Here is a 7,023-nt window from a genome sequence, read left to right as displayed (position 1 = left end):
ATCCCTCTGTCTTTCTTTTCTAGGAGTTCCGTATTGTTGATGTGTCTGAGTGTATAACAGAGCTCCACAGCAATAATACTCCCAGTAATGTGTCTGAGTGTATAACAGAGCTCCACAGTAATAATACTCCCAGTAATGTGTCTGAGTGTATAACAGAGCTCCACAGTAATAATACTCCCAGTAATGTGTCTGAGTGTATAACAGAGCTCCACAGCAATAATACTCCCAGTAATGTGTCTGAGTGTATAACAGAGCTCCACAGTAATAATACTCCCAGTAATGTGTCTGAGTGTATAACAGAGCTCCACAGTAATAATACTCCCAGTAATGTGTCTGAGTGTATAACAGAGCTCCACAGTAATAATACTCCCAGTAATGTGTCTGAGTGTATAACAGAGCTCCACAGTAATAATACTCCCAGTAATGTGTCTCAGTGTATAACAGAGCTCCACAGTAATAATACTCCCAGTAATGTGTCTGATTGTATAACAGAGCTCCACAGTAATAATACTCCCAGTAATGTGTCTGAGTGTATAACAGAGCTCCACAGTAATAATACTCCCAGTAATGTGTCTGAGTGTATAACAGAGCTCTACAGTAATAATACTCTCAGTAATGTGTCTGAGTGTATAACAGAGCTCCACAGCAATAATACTCCCAGTAATGTGTCTGAGTGTATAACAGAGCTCTACAGTAATAATACTCCCAGTAATGTGTCTGAGTGTATAACAGAGCTCCACAGTAATAATACTCCCAGTAATGTGTCTGAGTGTATAACAGAGCTCCACAGCAATAATACTCCCAGTAATGTGTCTGAGTGTATAACAGAGCTCCACAGTAATAATACTCCCAGTAATGTGTCTGAGTGTATAACAGAGCTCCACAGTAATAATACTCCCAGTAATGTGTCTGAGTGTATAACAGAGCTCCACAGCAATAATACTCCCAGTAATGTGTCTGAGTGTATAACAGAGCTCCACAGTAATAATACTCCCAGTAATGTGTCTGAGTGTATAACAGAGCTCCACAGTAATAATACTCCCAGTAATGTGTCTGAGTGTATAACAGAGCTCCACAGTAATAATACTCCCAGTAATGTGTCTCAGTGTATAAGAGAGCTCCACAGTAATAATACTCCCAGTAATGTGTCTGATTGTATAACAGAGCTCCACAGTAATAATACTCCCAGTAATGTGTCTGAGTGTATAACAGAGCTCCACAGTAATAATACTCCCAGTAATGTGTCTGAGTGTATAACAGAGCTCTACAGTAATAATACTCTCAGTAATGTGTCTGAGTGTATAACAGAGCTCCACAGCAATAATACTCCCAGTAATGTGTCTGAGTGTATAACAGAACTCCACAGTAATAATACTCCCAGTAATGTGTCTGAGTGTATAACAGAGCTCCACAGAAATAATACTCCCAGTAATGTGTCTGAGTGTATAACAGAGCTCCACAGCAATAATACTCCCAGTAATGTGTCTGAGTGTATAACAGAGTTCTACAGTAATAATACTCTCAGTAATGTGTCTGAGTGTATAACAGAGTTCCACAGCAATAATACTCCCAGTAATGTGACTGAGTGTATAACAGAGCTCCACAGTAATAATACTCCCAGTAATGTGTCTGAGTGTATAACAGAGCCCCACAGCAATAATACTCCCAGTAATGTGTCAGAGTGCATAACAGAGCTCCACAGCAATAATACTCCCAGTAATGTGTCTGAGTGTATAACAGAGCTCCACAGTAATAATACTCCCAGTAATGTGTCTGAGTGTATAACAGAGCTCCACAGTAATAATACTCCCAGTAATGTGTCTGAGTGTATAACAGAGCTCTACAGTAATAATACTCTCAGTAATGTGTCTGAGTGTATAACAGAGCTCCACAGCAATAATACTCCCAGTAATATGTCTGAGTGTATAACAGAGCTCCACAGCAATAATACTCCCAGTAATGTGTCTGAGTGTATAACAGAGCTCCACAGCAATAATACTCCCAGTAATGTGTCTGAGTATATAACAGAGCTCCACAGCGATAATACTCACAGTAATGTGTCTGAGTGTATAACAGAGCTCCACAGTAATAATACTCCCAGTAATGTGTCTGAGTGTATAACAGAGCTCTACAGTAATAATACTCTCAGTAATGTTTCTGAGTGTATAACAGAGCTCCACAGCAATAATACTCCCAGTAATGTGACTGAGTGTATAACAGAGCTCCACAGTAATAATACTCCCAGTAATGTGTCTGAGTGTATAACAGAGCCCCACAGCAATAATACTCCCAGTAATGTGTCAGAGTGTATAACAGAGCTCCACAGCAATAATACTCCCAGTAATGTGTCTGAGTGTATTACAGAGCTCCACAGCAATAATACTCCCAGTAATGTGTCTGAGTGTATAACAGAGCCCCACAGCAATAATACTCCCAGTAATGTGTCTGAGTGTATAACAGAGCCCCACAGCAATAATACTCCCAGTAATGTGTCTGAGTGTATAACAGAGCTCCACAGCAATAATAGTCCCAGTAATGAATCTGAGTGTATAACAGAGCTCCACAGCAATAATACTCCCAGTAATGTGTCTGAGTGTATAACAGAGCTCCACAGCAATAATACTCCCAGTAATGTCTGAGTGTATAACAGAGCTCCACAGCAATAACACTCCCAGTAATGTGTGAGTGTATAACAGAGCGCCACAGCAATAATACTCCGAGTAATGTTTCTGAGTGTATAACAGTGCTCCACAGCAATAATACTCCCAGTAATGTGTCTGAGTGTATAACAGAGCTTCACAGCAATAATACTCCCAGTAATGTGACTGTATAACAGAGCTTCAGAGTAATAATACTCCCAGTAATGTGTCTGTATAACAGAGCTCCACAGCAATAATACTCCCATTAATGTGTCTGAGTGTATAACAGAGCTCCACAGCAATAATACTCCCAGTAATGTGTCTGAGTGTATATCAGAGCTCCACGGCAATAATACTCCCAGTAATGTGTCTGAGTGTATACCAGAGCTCCGCAGCAATAATACTCCCAGTAATGTGTCTGAGTGTATAACAGCCCCACAGCAATGATACTCCCATTAATGTGTCTGAGTGTATAACAGAGCTCCACAGCAATAATACTCCCAGTAATGTGTCTGAGTGTATATCAGAGCTCCACAGCAATAATACTCCCAGTAATGTGTCTGAGTGTATAACAGAGCTCCACAGTAATAATACTCCCAGTAATGTGTCTGAGTGTATAACAGAGCTCCACAGCAATAATACTCCCAGTAATGTGTCTGAGTGTATAACAGAGCTCCACAGTAATAATACTCCCAGTAATGTGTCTGAGTGTATAACAGAGCTCCACAGTAATAATACTCCCAGTAATGTGTCTGAGTGTATAACAGAGCTCCACAGTAATAATACTCCCAGTAATGTGTCTGAGTGTATAACAGAGCTCCACAGTAATAATACTCCCAGTAATGTGTCTCAGTGTATAACAGAGCTCCACAGTAATAATACTCCCAGTAATGTGTCTGATTGTATAACAGAGCTCCACAGTAATAATACTCCCAGTAATGTGTCTGAGTGTATAACAGAGCTCCACAGTAATAATACTCCCAGTAATGTGTCTGAGTGTATAACAGAGCTCTACAGTAATAATACTCTCAGTAATGTGTCTGAGTGTATAACAGAGCTCCACAGCAATAATACTCCCAGTAATGTGTCTGAGTGTATAACAGAGCTCTACAGTAATAATACTCCCAGTAATGTGTCTGAGTGTATAACAGAGCTCCACAGTAATAATACTCCCAGTAATGTGTCTGAGTGTATAACAGAGCTCTACAGTAATAATACTCTCAGTAATGTGTCTGAGTGTATAACAGAGCCCCACAGCAATAATACTCCCAGTAATGTGTCTGAGTGTATAACAGAGCTCTACAGTAATAATACTCTCAGTAATGTGTCTGAGTGTATAACAGAGCTCCGCAGCAATAATACTCCCAGTAATGTGTCTGAGTGTATAACAGAACTCCACAGTAATAATACTCCCAGTAATGTGTCTGAGTGTATAACAGAGCTCCACAGAAATAATACTCCCAGTAATGTGTCTGAGTGTATAACAGAGCTCCACAGCAATAATACTCCCAGTAATGTGTCTGAGTGTATAACAGAGTTCTACAGTAATAATACTCTCAGTAATGTGTCTGAGTGTATAACAGAGCTCCACAGCAATAATACTCCCAGTAATGTGACTGAGTGTATAACAGAGCTCCACAGTAATAATACTCCCAGTAATGTGTCTGAGTGTATAACAGAGCCCCACAGCAATAATACTCCCAGTAATGTGTCAGAGTGCATAACAGAGCTCCACAGCAATAATACTCCCAGTAATGTGTCTGAGTGTATAACAGAGCTCCACAGTAATAATACTCCCAGTAATGTGTCTGAGTGTATAACAGAGCTCCACAGTAATAATACTCCCAGTAATGTGTCTGAGTGTATAACAGAGCTCTACAGTAATAATACTCTCAGTAATGTGTCTGAGTGTATAACAGAGCTCCACAGCAATAATACTCCCAGTAATATGTCTGAGTGTATAACAGAGCTCCACAGCAATAATACTCCCAGTAATGTGTCTGAGTGTATAACAGAGCTCCACAGCAATAATACTCCCAGTAATGTGTCTGAGTATATAACAGAGCTCCACAGCGATAATACTCACAGTAATGTGTCTGAGTGTATAACAGAGCTCCACAGTAATAATACTCCCAGTAATGTGTCTGAGTGTATAACAGAGCTCTACAGTAATAATACTCTCAGTAATGTTTCTGAGTGTATAACAGAGCTCCACAGCAATAATACTCCCAGTAATGTGACTGAGTGTATAACAGAGCTCCACAGTAATAATACTCCCAGTAATGTGTCTGAGTGTATAACAGAGCCCCACAGCAATAATACTCCCAGTAATGTGTCAGAGTGTATAACAGAGCTCCACAGCAATAATACTCCCAGTAATGTGTCTGAGTGTATAACAGAGCTCCACAGCAATAATACTCCCAGTAATGTGTCTGAGTGTATAACAGAGCCCCACAGCAATAATACTCCCAGTAATGTGTCTGAGTGTATAACAGAGCCCCACAGCAATAATACTCCCAGTAATGTGTCTGAGTGTATAACAGAGCTCCACAGCAATAATAGTCCCAGTAATGAATCTGAGTGTATAACAGAGCTCCACAGCAATAATACTCCCAGTAATGTGTCTGAGTGTATAACAGAGCTCCACAGCAATAATACTCCCAGTAATGTCTGAGTGTATAACAGAGCTCCACAGCAATAACACTCCCAGTAATGTGTGAGTGTATAACAGAGCGCCACAGCAATAATACTCCGAGTAATGTTTCTGAGTGTATAACAGTGCTCCACAGCAATAATACTCCCAGTAATGTGTCTGAGTGTATAACAGAGCTTCACAGCAATAATACTCCCAGTAATGTGACTGTATAACAGAGCTTCAGAGTAATAATACTCCCAGTAATGTGTCTGTATAACAGAGCTCCACAGCAATAATACTCCCATTAATGTGTCTGAGTGTATAACAGAGCTCCACAGCAATAATACTCCCAGTAATGTGTCTGAGTGTATATCAGAGCTCCACAGCAATAATACTCCCAGTAATGTGTCTGAGTGTATACCAGAGCTCCGCAGCAATAATACTCCCAGTAATGTGTCTGAGTGTATAACAGCCCCACAGCAATGATACTCCCATTAATGTGTCTGAGTATATAACAGAGCTCCACAGCAATAATACTCCCAGTAATGTGTCTGAGTGTATATCAGAGCTCCACAGCAATAATACTCCCATTAATGTGTCTGAGTGTATACCAGAGCTCCGCAGTAATAATACTCCCAGTAATGTGTCTGAGTGTATAACAGAGCTCCACAGCAATAATACTCCCAGTAATGTGTCTGAGTGTGCAACAGAGCCCCACAGCAATAATACTCCCAGTAATGTGTCTGGGGGTATAACAGAGCTCCACAGCAATAATACTCCCAGTAATGTGTCTGAGTGTATAACAGAGCCCCACAGTAATAATACTCCCAGTAATGTGTCTGAGTGTATAACAGAGCTCCACAGCAATAATACTCCCAGTAATGTGTCAGAGTGTATAACAGAGCTCCACAGCAATAATACTCCCAGTAATGTGTCTGAGTGTATAACAGAGCTCCACAGCAATAATACTCCCAGTAATGTGTCTGAGTGTATAACAGAGCGCCACAGCAATAATACTCCCAGTAATGTGTCTGAGTGTATAACAGAGCCCCACGGCAATAATACTCCCAGTAATGTGTCTGAGTGTATAACAGAGATACACAACAATAATACTCCCAGTAATGTGTCTGAGTGTATAACAGAGCTCCACAGCAATAATACTCCCAGTAATGTGTCAGAGTGTATAACAGAGCTCCACAGCAATAATACTCCCAGTAATGTGTCTGAGTGTATAACAGAGCCCCACAGCAATAATACTCCCAGTAATGTGTCTGAGTGTATAACAGAGCTCCACAGTAATAATATTCCCAGTAATGTGTCAGTGTATAACAGAGCCCCACAGCAATAATACTCCCAGTAATGTGTCTGAGTGTATAACAGAGCCCCACAGCAATAATACTCCCAGTAATGTGACTGAGTGTATAACAGAGCTCCACGGCTATAATACTCCCAGTAATGTGTCTGAGTGTATAACAGCTCCACAGCAATAATACTCCCAGTAATATGTCTGAGTGTATAACAGAGCTCCACAGCAATAATACTCCCAGTAATGTGTCTGAGTGTATAACAGAGCTCCACAGCAATAATACTCCCAGTAATGTGTCTGAGTGTATAACAGAGCCCCACAGTAATAATACTCCCAGTAATGTGTCTGAGTGTATAACAGAGCTCCACAGCAATAATACTCCCAGTAATGTGTCTTTAAACTACAATAATTGTGTTTAGAGATCAGTTTGTTTAAATAAGATA

The 7,023-nt window shown here is 40.4% G+C and overlaps 1 protein-coding gene across 4 annotated transcripts in view; it reads left to right on the top strand.

The window, feature by feature from the left end:
• LOC134572063 (very long chain fatty acid elongase 4-like) overlaps positions 1-7,023 on the top strand; it is a 596,371-nt gene that overhangs the window by 114,953 nt on the left and 474,395 nt on the right. The window lies entirely within an intron of this gene.

The sequence above is a fragment of the Pelobates fuscus genome, chromosome 8, assembly GCF_036172605.1.
Source record: "Pelobates fuscus isolate aPelFus1 chromosome 8, aPelFus1.pri, whole genome shotgun sequence".
NCBI classification, from domain to species: Eukaryota; Metazoa; Chordata; class Amphibia; order Anura; family Pelobatidae; genus Pelobates; species Pelobates fuscus.
The sequence above is the reverse complement of the archived record's forward strand: the minus strand, read 5'-3'. Positions and strand labels throughout refer to the sequence as shown.